This window comes from Triturus cristatus, chromosome 3_1, assembly GCF_964204655.1.
Source record: "Triturus cristatus chromosome 3_1, aTriCri1.1, whole genome shotgun sequence".
NCBI classification, from domain to species: Eukaryota; Metazoa; Chordata; class Amphibia; order Caudata; family Salamandridae; genus Triturus; species Triturus cristatus.
This window is the reverse complement of record NC_140583.1, coordinates 906,640,165-906,657,828: the sequence shown is the minus strand read 5'-3', so window position 1 is coordinate 906,657,828 and position 17,664 is coordinate 906,640,165. Positions and strand designations below refer to the sequence as shown.

The following is a 17,664-nucleotide window of genomic DNA, read 5'->3' as shown; positions in this document are numbered from 1 at the left end:
TCACAACATGATCAGAGACTGGACGATTGTCTTCCTAGCTGCCTCTGGTAAGAAAGCAAGGATTATTTTCAGGGACTTTAAAATATCAAAACATTGTCCCACTAGGCTCATGGTTTAATTGTCAAATGATAACTTTGAGTCACACCAGATGCCCAAGTTTTTGACTCTTAGCTTGGGTAAAGGTAGAGGGCCCAGAGAGTCAGGCCACCAGGCAGTCAACCAGATTGAAAGCTGCTTGCCACGGATGAGGACCTCAGTTTTCCCAGCATTTAACTTGAGGAAACTGAGGCTCATCCATTCAGCCACCTCTGTCAGGCAAGTGCGGAGCAGCAAATAATATATAGCTCTGTTATTTGAACAGAAATTTCAGAAGAGATGTAATATCTGAGAGTAGCACCGATTCTTCACCTCAAGTGGAACCTATAGTAAGTAAGTAAGTAAATCTTTATTCGGTTATAATCAGTGATAACCATAAAAGTAAACATACATAAGATAACAACTTACAACTACAATAAGACAATTTCCAAAATAGAAGCTATATCAAAAACATAGCAGCATAATCATATACCAATCTGTACACTTTAAAGTTAAATTCATCCAAGATTTGGTCTATGTTTAAAAATACATTTTAAGAAGATGCTAACAGTTTTTGGAACTAGGGGATTGTTCAAAAATTGCAGATATAGCATTGCAGGGCGACATCTATTAAAACCAAGCGCTCTAAGCAAGGGTACTAACCATAGTTTACGGTGTGGAATGTAGTACTTGCAAAATAGGACTGTGTGCAGTGTTGATTGTTGTGATATTTCATCACAAGGGCACAAAGTTAACGAGTCATCCCAGTTGTTTCTTGTAGGGAAGGCTACCAACCTATGGAAAGAGTTAAGTCTAAAGCGTACTAGAAGGAACCGCTCAAATTGAAAGTCGACATAAGTCAAATATGGTTCCATCTCCAAAGTGGTCATGACTGCCAGGGAGTGTTGAACAGATGGTTTGTTTATCTCCCTACTCAGCCGGAGTTCTTCCATATGCGACAAGGCCTTTATTTTAAGGTCTTTCTTTGGGATTTCGGCAATAGATTCGGGATTTGTGTAGTATTTGTCTAGGCCTAGATCTGTAAGGAGGTTTTTTACGTACAACAGCCATTCTATTTTTTTCACTTGCTCCAGAGACATACAATCAGCCACTATCTCTTTTGTAAGTGTATTTTTTGTTGCTGTCCAAATACGTCGCCACAGCATTAGGGGTTGGATTTTTGCCAGATCCTCAATGTGAGGGATTCCAAGCTCAACGTGGCAGGCATAGGTCGAAGCCCGCTTAGGGGCCATCAGAAGAAATCTCATAAGCTTATTTTCTGCTCTCTGTAGTGGGGTTGTGTTTTTGTGCCCCCACAACCCTGCTCCATAAAGTGCGGTAGATTGACACTTTGCCTTGTAAATGCGAAGGAGCTCTGCTGGTGGTCTCTTTCCCAGTTTTTGGGAAAATTTTATGAGAGCAATTGTTGCTCGCAGTAATTGATGTTTACGGGCCTCAATTGCCGCTTTCCAGTTGAGTTTGTCATCAATCATTACCCCTAGATAAGGATATTGGGAAGTCTGTTCTAGCCTCTCTTTATCAAGGGATATAGTCCTCCCCCCTTTCTGTCTCTTGCCTGCTCTCATTACGTAAGTTTTTTTAATATTAATTTTCAGATCCAAACTACCCATAAACCTGGCATATCTGTCCAGTGCTTTTTGTAGTTCCCGCGGGGTGCGTGCCAAGATCACTGCATCATCCGCGTAGAGGAGTGCGGGGACTGGACGATTGTTTACTCGAGGGAGGTCCTGGCAGCCTCTCAGCATCTCTGCCTCAAGGCCATTAGTATAGAGTGAAAACAGAAAGGGGGCCAGGACACAACCCTGTCTAACGCCCCGCTCCACCTTAAATGATTCTGATACTTCTCCCCGTGTTCCAAAACGAACCCTAGAGGAAGCATCAGAATACAATGCACGGAGGAGGTTTACAAGGGTTGGATCGATACCTATATCCGTGAGAACTGCCCAGAGTTTTTGATGGGAGACGCAGTCAAAAGCTGCCGAAAGGTCGACATAGACCATATATAGTCTTCCTTGCTTTGCCGACACGTATTTTCCCAATATGAGGGCAAGGTTCAAGGCCTGTTCCGTGGTTCCGAAACCCTCCCTGAAGCCATATTGGATATCGGATAGTATTCTTTGGTCATCCGCCCATTCCTGTAAGCGTTGGAGAAGGACTCTCCCCAGTACCTTTCCAAGCGAGTCCAGTAATGAAATTGGGCGGTAGCAAGTGACCTCCTCCCTGTTTCCCTTCTTAAAAATAGGGACCATGATGGAGTGAGTCCAAGTTTCCATTAGTCCACATTTCATAGCCGCATCAAAGACCCTCTTTAAAATTGGAGCCCATAAATCTAGGTTAAATTTAAAAAAGTCCACTGGGACGCCATTCGGTCCTGGAGCTTTTCCGCCTTTACTCATTTTAACAGCGTTTACAACTTCGGTGATTTCAAAATTTATAGGTATGGGAAATAAATTATCTTGTGAATTCTGATTAGTCTCCTCTGATTGTTCAACTCCTGGTAGCCTACCAAAGACTTTAGAGAAATGATTGACCCATGCAGAGCCCTCTATTGTTACTTCTATTGTTGGCTGATCATTTAGATTTGCCAGAAAGGGTGTTTTCACTACCTTCCAAAACTCTGCACTATTTTTATTCCTGGCGGACTCATATAATTGATCCCAAAGTGTTTTTTAATCTCCTGTTGTCTTATTTTACAGGCTAGTCTGTATGACCTTCTTAGGGCGCGGATCTCCTCTTTGTCTCTGACAGAGTTCGTCAGGGCTTTTTTTAGGGCTTTATGGGCCAGAGTACAGTCTCTATTAAACCATCCTTTCTTCCCTCCCTTGCTCCCTTTCTTCTTATGTTTTAGACACTCATTTACTTTAACCAGGATTTTACTGAAGTTTTCCAGGACTTCCTCCTCATCTATCTCCTCCTCTAGACACTTCATTACGGCGGGAAATACCGCGTGTACCACCTTCTTTGTCAGATCTGCTGGGTCTATCTTGCCCCAACCTATGGCATAGCCATTAATTTTAGTTAAGGTTAAGTTATTTTGTGCAAGTGCAGTCAACAACAGATGGGGGGTTAGTTTTCCCAAATCCATCACTAAATCAAAGGCCAAGGCAACATGGTCACTTAATGTGTTAGCAACTAATCTAAATTCCTGCGCTTTGCTCACGGAGGCAGCTGAGACAAGTATGTAATCAATAGTTGACTCCCATCCCCTACCCACGTAAGTTGGCTGTAATTGTCCGGTACTAATATCCGTTTTATTTAAAATGACTAATCCTAATTCTGAAAGTAGGTCGTTTAAAAATTCCCCTACCCTGGAATGGCTAAAATGGGTGATGTGAGTTTCTGTTTCGTCCACTATGCCGCAGATCTTAGTATTTTCCACGGCACAGGGGTGATGGTTAAAATCACCTCCCCAAACAATAGTTGGGGTGTTTGAGCCTTGTGTTTTCTTTTGGAGGGAGGAAAGTTTATTCCGAAGGGCCCCAAGAGTGTTTATTCTCTCGGAGAGAGGCAGATTATCATAGGTATTAACCAGGAAGATCGTGTTTTTATTTGGGAACAATAGCCTCAGAATCTGATAATTAGGCTGTAGGGTAAGTTCCTTGACTTCTAATCCTGGTATGGTGTTTTTTATATATAGCGTTAGGCCTCCCTTGGCCCTACCATATGAGCCTGCAACTGCTGGAGAGAAATATGTTTTATACCCTATCATGTGCAGTTCATTAGTGGTCCACGTCTCCTGCAAGGCTATAACGTGGTAGTCCTGCAGAAAGTCCATTGCACTTCCATCCATTATTTTCGTACGTAAACCCGCTATATTCCAGGACACAATTTGTAATGTTAGGGCGTCCTTACTGGAAGCGCTAATGTTTTTAACACTGCCTATCTCTTTTACAGGTAAAATCTCCCGGATTTCCAGAGAGCAATTTCCCGGATCTAAGGATCCACTACGGGAACTATTGCCGTCAGTCATTATATCGGCTCCTCCAATAAAGGGCGAGCTAGGAGGTTGTAGGTGATTGCCTTTTTCAGGTTCTTGCCTATCTGTGTCGGCACTTATTTTGACTGACTCTTTGGGCATGACAGGTGCAGGAAAAGTGGATTTTTGGGTCGAGGACTCAACATCAATAAGTCAATCAACACTTTCCAGATCGTAAAGTGGGAGAAAATAATTAGAGGTAGGGACGCTATATTCCTGGTAGGGATAAAGGTTCGCTTTATGAGGTGGTGCAAGGGACCTTTGATGGTAATGGGCGTTATTCTGTGGACCCCTGAAAAGAGGTGGGTTAGGAATATAACTACAAGGATGAGAGAAAACGGGTTGATAATTGGGTTCCTTCCAGCCTACAAAATGGTCTTTTACGGTATTCGGTTTCAGGTGAGAGATCAATTCTTGTGGGTAAAAATAGTTAACATAATGGGTAAGAATGCCATCCCCCCCTCTAGCTTCATACCAGTCACCAACATATCTGACGGCTCTATGATCCCTAAAATTTATGATTATAACATCCCCCTTCTTGTCTTTTGGTCTGGAACCCACCCAAGACGTGCGTCTTACCATTAAAATTTCTCCGTTTATGTGCGCTGGTAGGGGTCTGTTTTGTTTTAACCAATATATTGTTTTGTTTCTTAGGGCGTAATAGTCCTCCCTTATTCCTTCTGGCAGTTGTGGTACTCCCGTCATTATGATGGTATATGGTGCTGATTCTGGGGGTAGATCCACTCTTCTACTCGGGGGGGTGGAAGGTGGCTGATTGGGATCCTCACTAATTACCTTCTCTTGTCTATTTTTTGGAGGGATGTTATTAATAGTTGTAGGGGTTTTGTTCCCTGCTACTTTTTCAGCATTTCCTATTTCATCGTTTTTAGTGATATCAGCCCTCTCTGTTTGTCTTCTTGATTCATTACCACGGGGATTGGTGGGACCTTTGCCTTTATTGTCTTTAGCTGACTTTCCCAATGATTTTTTACCCAAAACGTTGTGCCTGTTTGCCACGGTACCACTAGTTGATGGTTGTTGTAAGGGCCTGATGGGAGAGACCTCTGAGTCAGGCAAGATGTTTTTTGTCTGCACTTTAGCTAGTTCGGTTAGAGCTATGCTATTCTCTTGCTGTTTTTTGCCCAGGTTATCAAGGTGCAGGGTCATTAATCTAGTTCTCTCTAGGAGAGGGAGTAAAAGAGACTTAAACATGATCTCAATTTTATTAAGTAATTCGCCCACGATATCCTGACCAGATGCGAACCCAGTGATAGTGGTGGTTGGAGGTGGATTGGTCAGATCCGTGGGCCCTAGGGATGTTAGCTTTTTAGATTGCGATTTTGCTTTCTCCTTTTTTGTCCTAGATGAGCCTCGCCTCTTTCTTGCGTTAGGCCTAGGATCAGAGGGGCCTACAGTTGATGGGGACGATAAGTCCAAATTTGGAGAGTCAGATAACCCAGACAAGGTTGAACTCAGTATATGGACAGGGTTAACAATCACAGGAGAGCAATTAATTTCAGTGTTCAATTCCTCCCGTTCAACATGGAGAGGGAACCAGGTACACTTATCTCCTTTGCTACCGCCCCGGGGGAAGGAACATTCCCAATTCTCCCCAGGGAAGATCGTTTACCCGTTAACAAGTCTAGTGAGAGTCTCTTCTCCGTGTCCGCAATTTCCTTTTCCAAAACAGTAGTCACACGTTTGAAAAAATGATCGATAGTACCTGTCACCACACCTTTAGAGGTATTTACCACTAGGGTTCGCGGTTTCCCAGGGCATGTAGACATTTTCAGAGACCGTAGTAGAAATATTAGGGGGGTAGCCCGGCCCGTCCTCAATCGTCCTCGGACGGCCTCAGACGGCCCGCCCTTTGCCCGGGCTTAGCCCCGGTCTGCGCCCCACTCGCGTCCCGCGTACGCGGGAATGGGTGTCAGATATATCACCTGAGGGGGAGGGGCCGGGAAGAGGCACCAGGTGCGCTGTGGATTTGCGTTGCAGGGCAGCCTGGGCCTCGCAGTCCCGGGACGGATATGTAGTTCCAGAGTGTGTTGCGCTAGGGAAGCGCTTCTTCCAGTCCTTTTAAAAAGCTCCAATAAAACTGCAATTAAAAAAGGGGATTTCAGTCACTCCTCCGTGGTGTCCTCAGCGTTTGCCAGCATCCACAGTTCCCGACTACGAACGGCGCCCGCGAAGCGGGGGCCGTGAGTCGTTTTGAAGAGCCAGGTAACGAGGGGAGGGGCCGGGAAGAGGCACCAGGTGCGCTGTGGATTTGCGTTGCAGGGCAGCCTGGGCCTCGCAGTCCCGGGACGGATATGTAGTTCCAGAGTGTGTTGCGCTAGGGAAGCGCGTCTTCCAGTCCTTTTAAAAAGCTCCAATAAAACTGCAATTAAAAAAGGGGATTTCAGTCACTCCTCCGTGGTGTCCTCAGCGTTTGCCAGCATCCACAGTTCCCGACTACGAACGGCGCCCGCGAAGCGGGGGCCGTGAGTCGTTTTGAAGAGCCAGGTAACGAGGGGAGGGGCCGGGAAGAGGCACCAGGTGCGCTGTGGATTTGCGTTTCAGGGCAGCCTGGGCCTCGCAGTCCCGGGACGGATATGTAGTTCCAGAGTGTGTTGCGCTAGGGAAGCGCTTCTTCCAGTCCTTTTAAAAAGCTCCAATAAAACTGCAATTAAAAAAGGGGATTTCAGTCACTCCTCCGTGGTGTCCTCAGCGTTTGCCAGCATCCACAGTTCCCGACTACGAACGGCGCCCCAACCTATACAAACATAGGCAGTCAGGGAACCTTGAGCAGAGGATGAAAGAGAATGCTGGTGATTTGGCTGATCTGTGCCCTTATTATGGTAATTCTAGACTTATGATCCATAGATGCACCATATGTCCTCAAAAAGATTTGAAAAAACACCCAATCTCTGAAAAAGAATCAGGTGTACAGTGTCTCCTTTATATTGAATATTCCATAAGTGGTTAGGATAGAAAATTGTTCCTTTTGCCAATCGCATTGAGCGCAGAAGCACAAAGGTCTATTAATTTTCCAGCACTGTTGGATAGTGGAGCATGTGGAGTGTTTATTGATCCTAATTGTGTTCTTAAGAACAACATCCCTATGAGTGCTAAAAGGATACCTGAGGTAATACAAATGGATGATAGTAAGCCATTGGCCTTATGACCTGTTAAGGAGTCTTCACTATTATTACAACTTTTTGGAGACCACAAAGAAGTACTATTTTTTGGTCTAACAACTTTCCCAATCATACTGTGTTTTGAGGATTCTTTATTGACGGAAGCATACTCCATATTTCAAATGTGTTACCAGAACAATACCATTGCCATCACTATGTTGTCATAAGCGAACTATGGTTCTGGCGGTTATTGGTCACCTATTGAGGAAAAGGAAGAGTCTACAACTACTTTGAACTTAGTTGTGACACATCTCTTTAGTGTCACGTCAGCACCATTTATATTTTACATCATCTACTAAGCCTAATATTCTCCTGCTTCCCTAGCATAGGGATAATGATTGCTAATATTTGAACCAGGGGTGGTTGAACCTTTTGGATGCATGTATTACCAGTTGGAGAAATAGAAGGAAATACGTAAGGCTAATTTTAAGAGAACTTGGAAAATGGATTGATTGTAGGTTCTTCATCTCCAGGTGGCCGCTGAGCCCGGGGCCAAAAACTCATGGGACCCCCTTGCAAAACCAGGTTGTTTTGTAATAGGTAATTTTGATGTTGTCGCAATAGGTCTTGGGCCCTTGGCTGCCGCGGGTACTTGACCCACCTACGCGAGTGAGGTACCATTTTTATAGGGAGACCTGGGGGAATGCTGTGTAGAAGGAAATTTGTGGTCCACGCAGATTCCAGAACTATCCCACACAGAAATTTGAGAAAAATGTGATTTGTTTCAACTAAATGTGAGGTTTGCAGGGGATTCTGGGTAAGGAAATGTTGGGGGACCCATGCAAGCCATACCTCGCTGGACTCCCCCGGGTGTCTAGTTTTCAGAAATGTGTGGGTTTGGTAGGTTTCACTAGATGGCCGCCGAGCCCGGGGCCAAAAATTCATGGGACCCCCTCTTGCAAAACCAGGTTGTTTTGTGATAGGTAATTTTGAAGTTGCCTCAATAGGTTTTGGGCCCTTGCCTCTCGTGGGTACTTGATCCACCCACACAAGTGAGGTACCAATTTTCTCAGAAGACTTTGGGGAATGCGGGCTGAGTGGAATGTTGTGGATCCACACAGAATCCAGAACTTTCCACCACAGAAATGTGAGGAAAATGTGTTTTAAAAAAATAAATTTTGAGGTTTGCAGGGGATTCTGGATAGGGAAATGTTGGGGGATCCACACAATCCATACCTTGCTGGACTCCCCCGGGTGTCTAGTTTTTCAGAAATGTGTGGGTTTGGTAGGTTTCGCTAGGTGGCCACCGAGCCCGGGGCCAAAAACGAATGTGACCCACCTTGCAATACCAGGTTGTTTTGTAATAGGTCATTTTGATGTTGTCTCAATAGGTTTTGGGCCCTTGCCTCTCGTGGGTACTTGACCTGCCCACATAAGTGAGGTACCAATTTTCTCAGAAGACTTTGGGGAATGCAGGCTGAGTGGAATTTTGTGGATCCACGCAGATTCCAGAACTTTCCACCACAGAAATGTGAGGAAAAAGTGTTTTTTAAAAATAAATGTTGAGGTTTGCAAGGGATTCTAGATAACGAAACTGGTGAGAGCCAGACAGGTCACCACATCCTGGATTCCCCTGGGTGTCTAGTTTTAAAAAATTTATAGGTTTGCTAAGTTTCCCGAGGTGCAGGCAGAGCTAGGGTTCATAATCTACAGCTAGGTACTTTGCAAAAAAAGGGTCAGTTTTCACAGAGAAAATGTGGTGTGTCCACATTGTGTTTGGGCCATTTCCTGTCGCGGGCACAAGGCCTACCCACACAAGTGAGGTACCATTTTTCTCGGACGACTTTGGGGAAAGCGGGGTGGGTAGAATTTGGTGGATCCACGCAGATCCTAGAACTTTCCATCACAGAAATTTGAGAAAAAGGGTTTTTTTTGGACAAATTTTGAGGTTTGCAAGGGATTCTGGGTAACAGAACCTAGTGCGAGCCAGACAAGTCACCCCATCCTAGATTCCCCTGGGAATACTTTCAGTTTTCACAGTAAAATGTGGTGTGTCCACATTGCGTTTCGGGCCATTTCCTGTTGTGGCCACTATGCCTACCCACACAAGAGAGGTACCATTTTTCTCGGAAGACTTTGGGGAATGTGTGGTGGGTGGAATTTTGTCTATCCACGCAGATTCCAGAACTTTCCACCACAGAAATGTGTGGAAAATGTGTTTGTTTGACACATTGTGAGGTTTGCAAGGGTTTCTGGGTAACAGAACCTGGTGAGAGTCAGTCAAGTCACCCCATCCTGGATTCCCCTGGGTGTCTAGCTTTAAAAAATGTATACGTTTGCTAGGTTTCCCTGGGTGCCGGCAGAGCTAGAGTTAAAAAATTACAGCTAGGCACTTTGTAAAAAAAGGGTCATTTTTCACAGTGAAAATGTGGTGTGTTCACTTTGCGTTTTGGGCAGTTTCATCTCGCGGGCCCTTGGCCTACCTACACATGTGAGGTGCTGTTTTTCTCGGAGGACTTTGAGGAACGCGTGGTTGGTGGAATTTTGTGGATCCAAACAGATTCCAGAACTTTCCACCACAGAAATGTGAGGAAAATGTGTTATTTTGACACATTTTGAGGTTTGCAAGGGATTCTAGATAACGGAAACTGGTGAGAGCCAGACAGGTCACCTCATCCTGCATTTCCCTGGTTGTCTAGTTTTCAGAAATGTATAGGTTTGCTAGGTTTCCCTAGGTGCCGGCAGAGCTAGAGTTCTCAATCTACAGCTAGACACTTTGCAAGAAAAGGGTCAGTTTTCACAAAGAAAATATGGTGTGTCCACGTTGTGTTTTGGGCCGTTTCCTGTCGCGGGCACAAGGCCTACCCACACAAGTGAGGTACCATTTTTCTCAGAAGACTGTGGGGAAAGCGGGGTGGGTGGAATTTGGTGGATCTACGCAGATCCCAGAACTTTCCATCACAGAAATGTGAGGAAAAAGTGTTGGGTTTTTTTGCAAATCTTGAGGTTTGCAAGGGATTCTAGGTAACAGAACCGAGTGAGAGCCAGACAAGTCACCCCATCCTAGATTCCCCTGGGTGTCTAGTTTTCAAAAATGCATAGGTTTGCTAGGTTTCCCTAGGTGCCGGCAGAGCTAGGGTTTACAATCTACAGCTAGGCACTTTGCAAAATAGTAAAATGTGGTGTGTCCACGTTGCATTTCGGGCCGTTTCCTGTTGCGGGCACTATGCCTACCCACACAAGAGAGGTACCATTTTTCTCGGAAGACTTTGGGGAATGCAGGCTGAGTGGAATTTTGTGGATTCACGCAGATTCCAGAACTTTCCACCACAGAAATGTGAGGAAAATGTGTTTTTTAAAAATAAATGTTGAGGTTTGCAAGGGATTCTAGATAACGGAAACTGGTGAGAGCCAGACAGGTCACCCCATCCTGGATTCCCCTGGGTGTCTAGTTTTAAAAAATGTATAGGTTTGCTAAGTTTCCCGAGGTGCAGGCAGAGCTAGGGTTCATAATCTACAGCTAGGTACTTTGCAAAAAAAGGGTCAGTTTTCACAGAGAAAATGTGGTGTGTCCACATTGTGTTTTGGGCCATTTCCTGTCGCGGGCACAAGGCCTACCCACACAAGTGAGGTACCATTTTTCTCGGACGACTTTGGGGAAAGCGGGGTGGGTAGAATTTGGTGGATCCACGCAGATCCTAGAACTTTTCATCACAGAAATTTGAGAAAAAGGGTTTTTTTTGGACAAATTTTGAGGTTTGCAAGGGATTCTGGGTAACAGAACCTAGTGCGAGCCAGACAAGTCACCCCATCCTAGATTCCCCTGGGTGTCTAGTTTTAAAAAATGTATAGGTTTGCTAGGTTTCCCTAGGTGCCGGCAGAGCTAGGGTTTACAATCTACAGCTAGGCACTTTGCAAAATACTTTCAGTTTTCACAGTAAAATGTGGTGTGTCCACGTTGCGTTTCGGGCCATTTCCTGTTGCGGCCACTATGCCTACCCACACAAGAGAGGTACCATTTTTCTCGGAAGACTTTGGGGAATGTGTGGTGGGTGGAATTTTGTCTATCCACGCAGATTCCAGAACTTTCCACCACAGAAATGTGTGGAAAATGTTTTTGTTTGACACATTGTGAGGTTTGCAAGGGTTTCTGGGTAACAGAACCTGGTGAGAGTCAGTCAAGTCACCCCATCCTGGATTCCCCTGGGTGTCTAGCTTTAAAAAATGTATACGTTTGCTAGGTTTTCCTGGGTGCCGGCAGAGCTAGAGTTAAAAAATTACAGCTAGGCACTTTGCAAAAAAAGGGTCATTTTTGACTGTGAAAATGTGGTGTGATCACTTTGCGTTTCGGGCAGTTTCATCTCGCGGTCCCTTGGCCTACCTACACATGTGAGGTACTGTTTTTCTCGGAGGACTTTGAGGAACGCGTGGTTGGTGGAGTTTTGTGGATCCAAACAGATTCCAGAACTTTCCACCACAGAAATGTGAGGAAAATGTGTTATTTTGACAAATTTTGAGGTTTGCAAGGGATTCTAGATAACGGAAACTGGTGAGAGCCAGACAGGTCACCTCATCCTGCATTTCCCTGGTTGTCTAGTTTTCAGAAATGTATAGGTTTGCTAGGTTTCCCTAGGTGCCGGCAGAGCTAGAGTTCTTAATCTACAGCTAGGCACTTTGCAAGAAAAGGGTCAGTTTTCACAAAGAAAATATGGTGTGTCCACATTGTGTTTTGGGCCGTTTCCTGTCGCGGGCACAAGGCCTACCCACACAAGTGAGGTACCATTTTTCTCAGAAGACTGTGGGGAAAGCGGGGTGGGTGGAATTTGGTGGATCTACGCAGACCCCAGAACTTTCCATCACAGAAATGTGAGGATAAAGTGTTGTTGTTTTTTACAAATCTTGAGGTTTGCAAGGGATTCTAGGTAACAGAACTGAGTGAGAGCCAGACAAGTCACCCCATCCTAGATTCCCCTGGGTGTCTAGTTTTCAAAAATGCATAGGTTTGCTAGGTTTCCCTAGGTGCCGGCAGAGCTAGGGTTTACAATCTACAGCTAGGCACTTTGCAAAATAGTAAAATGTGGTGTGTCCACGTTGCATTTTGGGCCGTTTCCTGTTGCGGGCACTATGCCTACCCACACAAGAGAGGAACCATTTTTCTCGAAAGACTTTGGGGAATGCAGGCTGAGTGGAATTTTGTGGATCCACGCAGATTCCAGAACTTTCCACCACAGAAATGTGAGGAAAATGTGTTTTTTAAAAATAAATGTTGAGGTTTGCAAGGGATTCTAGATAACGGAAACTGGTGAGAGCCAGACAGGTCACCGCATCCTGGATTCCCCTGGGTGTCTAGTTTTAAAAAATGTATAGGTTTGCTAAGTTTCCCGAGGTGCAGGCAGAGCTAGGGTTCATAGTCTACAGCTAGGTACTTTGCAAAAAAAGGGTCAGTTTTCACAGAGAAAATGTGGTGTGTCCACATTGTGTTTTGGGCCATTTCCTGTCGCGGGCACAAGGCCGACCCACACAAGTGAGGTACCATTTTTCTCGGACGACTTTGGGGAAAGCGGAGTGGGTAGAATTTGGTGGATCCACGCAGATCCTAGAACTTTCCATCACAGAAATTTGAGAAAAAGGGTTTTTTTTGGACACATTTTGAGGTTTACAAGGGATTCTGGGTAACAGAACCTAGTGCGAGCCAGACATGTCACCCCATCCTAGATTCCCCTGGGTGTCTAGTTTTAAAAAATGTATAGGTTTGCTAGGTTTCCCTAGGTGCCGGCAGAGCTAGGGTTTACAATCTACAGCTAGGCACTTTGCAAAATACTTTCAGTTTTCACAGTAAAATGTGGTGTGTCCACGTTGCGTTTCGGGCCATTTCCTATTGCGGCCACTATGCCTACCCACACAAGAGAGGTACCATGTTTCTCGGAAGACTTTGGGGAATGTGTGGTGGGTGGAATTTTGTCTATCCACGCAGATTCCAGAACTTTCCACCACAGAAATGTGTGGAAAATGTGTTTGTTTGACACATTGTGAGGTTTGCAAGGGTTTCTGGGTAACAGAACCTGGTGAGAGTCAGTCAAGTCACCCCATCCTGGATTCCCCTGGGTGTCTAGCTTTAAAAAATGTATACGTTTGCTAGGTTTCCCTGGGTGCCGGCAGAGCTAGAGTTAAAAAATTACAGCTAGGCACTTTGCAAAAAAAGGGTCATTTTTCACTGTGAAAATGTGGTGTGTTCACTTTGCGTTTTGGGCAGTTTCATCTCGCGGGCCCTTGGCCTACCTACACATGTGAGGTACTGTTTTTCTCGGAGGACTTTGAGGAACGCGTGGTTGGTGGAGTTTTGTGGATCCAAACAGATTCCAGAACTTTCCACCACAGAAATGTGAGGAAAATGTGTTATTTTGACAAATTTTGAGGTTTGCAAGGGATTCTAGATCACGGAAACTGGTGAGAGCCAGACAGGTCACCTCATCCTGCATTTCCCTGGTTGTCTAGTTTTCAGAAATGTATAGGTTTGCTAGGTTTCCCTAGGTGCCGGCAGAGCTAGAGTTCTTAATTTACAGCTAGGCACTTTGCAAGAAAAGGGTCAGTTTTCACAAAAAAATATGGTGTGTCCACATTGTGTTTTGGGCCGTTTCCTGTCGCGGGCACAAGGCCTACCCACACAAGTGAGGTACCATTTTTCTCAGAAGACTGAGGGGAAAGCGGGGTGGGTGGAATTTGGTGGATCTACGCAGATCCCAGAACTTTCCATCACAGAAATGTGAGGAAAAAGTGTTGGTTTTTTTTTACAAATCTTGAGGTTTGCAAGGGATTCTAGGTAACAGAACCGAGTGAGAGCCAGACAAGTCACCCCATCCTAGATTCCCCTGGGTGTCTAGTTTTCAAAAATGCATAGGTTTGCTAGGTTTCCCTAGGTGCCGGCAGAGCTAGGGTTTACAATCTACAGCTAGGCACTTTGCAAAATAGTAAAATGTGGTGTGTCCACGTTGCATTTCGGGCCATTTCCTGTTGCGGGCACTATGGCTACCCACACAAGAGAGGTACCATTTTTCTCGGAAGACTTTGGGGAATGTGTGGTGGGTGGAATTTTGTCTATCCACGCAGATTCCAGAACTTTCCACCACAGAAATGTGAGGAAATTGTGTTTGCTTGACACATTGTGAGGTTTGCAAGGGATTCTGGGTAACAGAACCTGGTGAGAGTCAGTCAAGTCACCCCATCCTGGATTCCCCTGGGTGTCTAGCTTTAAAAAATGTATACGTTTGCTAGGTTTCCCTGGGTGCCGGCAGAGCTAGAGTTAAAAATTTACAGCTAGGCACTTTGCAAAAAAAGGGTCATTTTTCACTGTGAAAATGTGGTGTGTCATGTTGCGTTTTGGGCCGTTTCCTGTCGCCGGCACTAGGCCTACCCACACAAGCGAGGTACCGTTTTTCTCAGATGACTTTGGGGAATGCGGGGTGGATGGAATTTTGTGGATCTATGCAGATTCCAGAACTTTCCACCACAGAAATGTTAGGAAAATGTGTTGTTTTTCAAAGTTTTAGGTTTGCGAGGGATTCTGGGTAACAGGTGAGAGCCAGTCAAGTCACCCAATCCTGGATTTCCCTTGGTGTCTAGTTTTAAAAAATGTATAGGTTTGCTAGGTTTCCATAGGTGCTGGCAGAGTTACGTTTCAAAATTTAGAGCTAGGAGGCACTTTACAAACAAAGGGTCAGTTTTCACTGCAACAATAAAGTGTGTTCACATTGCGTTTTGAGCCATTTCCTGTCGCAGGCACCAGGCCTACCCACACAAGTGAGGTACCATTTGTATCAAGAGACTTAGGGTAACACAGAATTGTACAGCAACTGCTATTACCTATTGACTTTCGATGCCTTTCTGCCTTCCAAATGTAAGACAATGTGTAAAAAAGAAGTAATTTTGAAATATGGCCTATATTTCTCATGCTAGTATGGGTACTCACAATTTCAGAAATGTGCAAATATCTACTGTTTCTAAACTCTATATTTTGTTCTAATTTCAGAAATACATAGGTGTCTTTCATACCGATTTTTCCATGTATATATTTTCCCAAATGAATTGCTATATACCCGGTACATAATAAAAAACCATTGCAAGACGCTGCTCAGTTATTGGCTCTGAGTTTGTTGGATTCTAGGTGAACCTACAAGTCCTATATATTCCTACAACCAGAAAGGTCCAGCAGATGTAACGGTATATTGCTTTCAAACAGCTGCCATAATTAGAAGAAGTTACAGGTGAAAACGTTGATACAAATGGCTGTTTATCAACTACTTTTCCATTTTTGCTATGTACAACGGTTAGTTTCTATACAGAAACCTTGAAGGATCTACACAAATGACCCCTTGCTAAATTCAGAATTTTATCTACTTTTCTAAAATGTATTGCTTTCCAGGATACATTATTGCTTTCGTACCCATTTCTACCATTTACTGGAAAGAAGTTGAAAGCACAAAAAATAGCAAAAATAGGCTATGTCCCAGAAAAATGCCAAAACTATGTAAACAATTTTGGTTTTCTGACAAAAGTCTGCTTGTCCATGAAAGCTGGGAAGATGTTGATTTCCGCACCACAACCCCTTTTTTGATATCATTTGCAGGGAAAAACCAGACGCTTTCATCCGTAGCCCTTTTTTCCCATTTTTCCTCCCACCAAAAAATGTACCTGTATTTTTTCACATTTCTGGGTCCCCTCCAGGGGAATCCACAAACCCTGGGTACTTTTAGAATCCCCATGATGTTGGAAAAAAAGGACGCAAATTTGGCGTGGATAACTTATGTGGTCAAAAAGTTACAGGCGCCTAACGCTAACTACCCCAAATAGCCAAAAAAAAGGCTTAGCACGGGGGGAGGGGGAGGCCTAGCAGTGAAGGGGTTAAATTACTCTCTTTTCCTCTGGCCTGGTCAAACTACTAGAGGGTGAGCACAGGTTAATTTAGGGTGTGTACCTGACTAGGATTGTGGTGAATACCTCTGCCAACTATAGACATAATTTCTAACACTTACCTTGTAGGTTGCAGAGGGACTAGGTTTCTGGCCCAGGCTCCCCCTGCTCTGGCTGGCCAAAACTGGTAATTCTCTTGTCTGTGTCTACCATTAGCTGGGGAAGCCTGGGTATTGGGATGCCCTGAGGAGATGATAGAAGTAGAAGTGTAGAAGCAAGTGATGTCTCTTCCTCTCAAGTTGGATGCTGGGAAATGCAGTAATGTCACTTCCTGAAGAATGATGATAGTGAATGACGTCTGCTTGCCTGTCTTCTCCTTTTAAGGATAGTTTTGGCAGGAAAACAGTTATGTCACTTCCTGGTGAAGTGGATACTGAGAAATGAAGTGGTGTCACTTGCTGTAGAGGTGGTTGATAGAGAAAGAAGTCTACTTGTCTAGCTTTTTCTTTTAAGGTAGCCTATATTTGTTTATATTCAAGTATTATTGTTAAGTAAGAAAATGGTACTACATTTGTCCGAAATTCGAATAGTAAAAGGTTGAGAGGGCCTTAAGAATATTCAAATCTATCACCCAAAAGGTCTCGGAGCAACACCTCAGCCCAATAAGCTATCTTATAATGCATCTAAAAATAGCTATGATCTTATAAATGTAGCCTAATGTGAAAGAGATATACATTAGTATTCACTTGTCTTTCTCTAAGTTATTTTATTTTCACCAAATTATGCCTGACTTTATTGCTGAATCCTTCTTTATCACGGAAAGACATAGGCATGAATCATCCAGGTAAATTGGGAAAATCACTTATTTCATGAGTGAGTGGAAGGACGATAGCTAGTAAAACATTGACTAACCAGGTGCTCTTTCATACTGCATTCACAGTCTCTCTCCGCTGCCTACATTTCCTTTACTTGAGTCTTATATATAGAATGATGCACGTGCTCGTTGTCATTGATTGCAGTGAATCAGTGGCTGATCTGTATAACGATCACATGGGTTTAGCTGTAACAGGTCAGTGAGACGAGGAAATAATGACATGAACATTATATTGCAGCAGATTAAAAGCCAGTGGAACTATTTTCCTGACTACTGCGGCATTTAATTTCGAAGTGGGTCATAAACTTTGCTTCTCCGGCAGAGTTCACAGACTTTTGCCAAGTTTCGGGAAAACTCTGCCAACTGCCACATGATGGAGTTTTTTCTCGCGTGTGGCTCACCAACGTTAAGTTGGTGGGTGAGAAAATCACGCTCTAGACCGCCTCCCAGCGAGATATTTCAACATGCGCAATCACGGCAGGCCGCAACCGCTCATGTAGAGAAAGCCGCTGCTCACATTGAGAAAGCTGCTGCATGAGTAGAGCATCTACTTGACCGACAGAAAGAAGCAGCACACTCTGGTGCACAGGGCCGGACTGGCCGTAGTGGGCACCGGGCAATCCCCCGGTGGGCCGCGCGGGTGGGGGCCGGTTTTGGGCCCCTGGGGGCCGTTTTTGTTACAGAGCCGTTTT

At 44.6% G+C, this 17,664-nt stretch overlaps 1 protein-coding gene across 2 annotated transcripts in view; it reads right to left on the bottom strand.

The window, feature by feature from the left end:
• The window catches only part of FAP (fibroblast activation protein alpha), a 619,508-nt gene that overhangs the window by 75,065 nt on the left and 526,779 nt on the right, over positions 1-17,664 (bottom strand). The gene's annotated exons all lie outside the window — the stretch shown is intronic.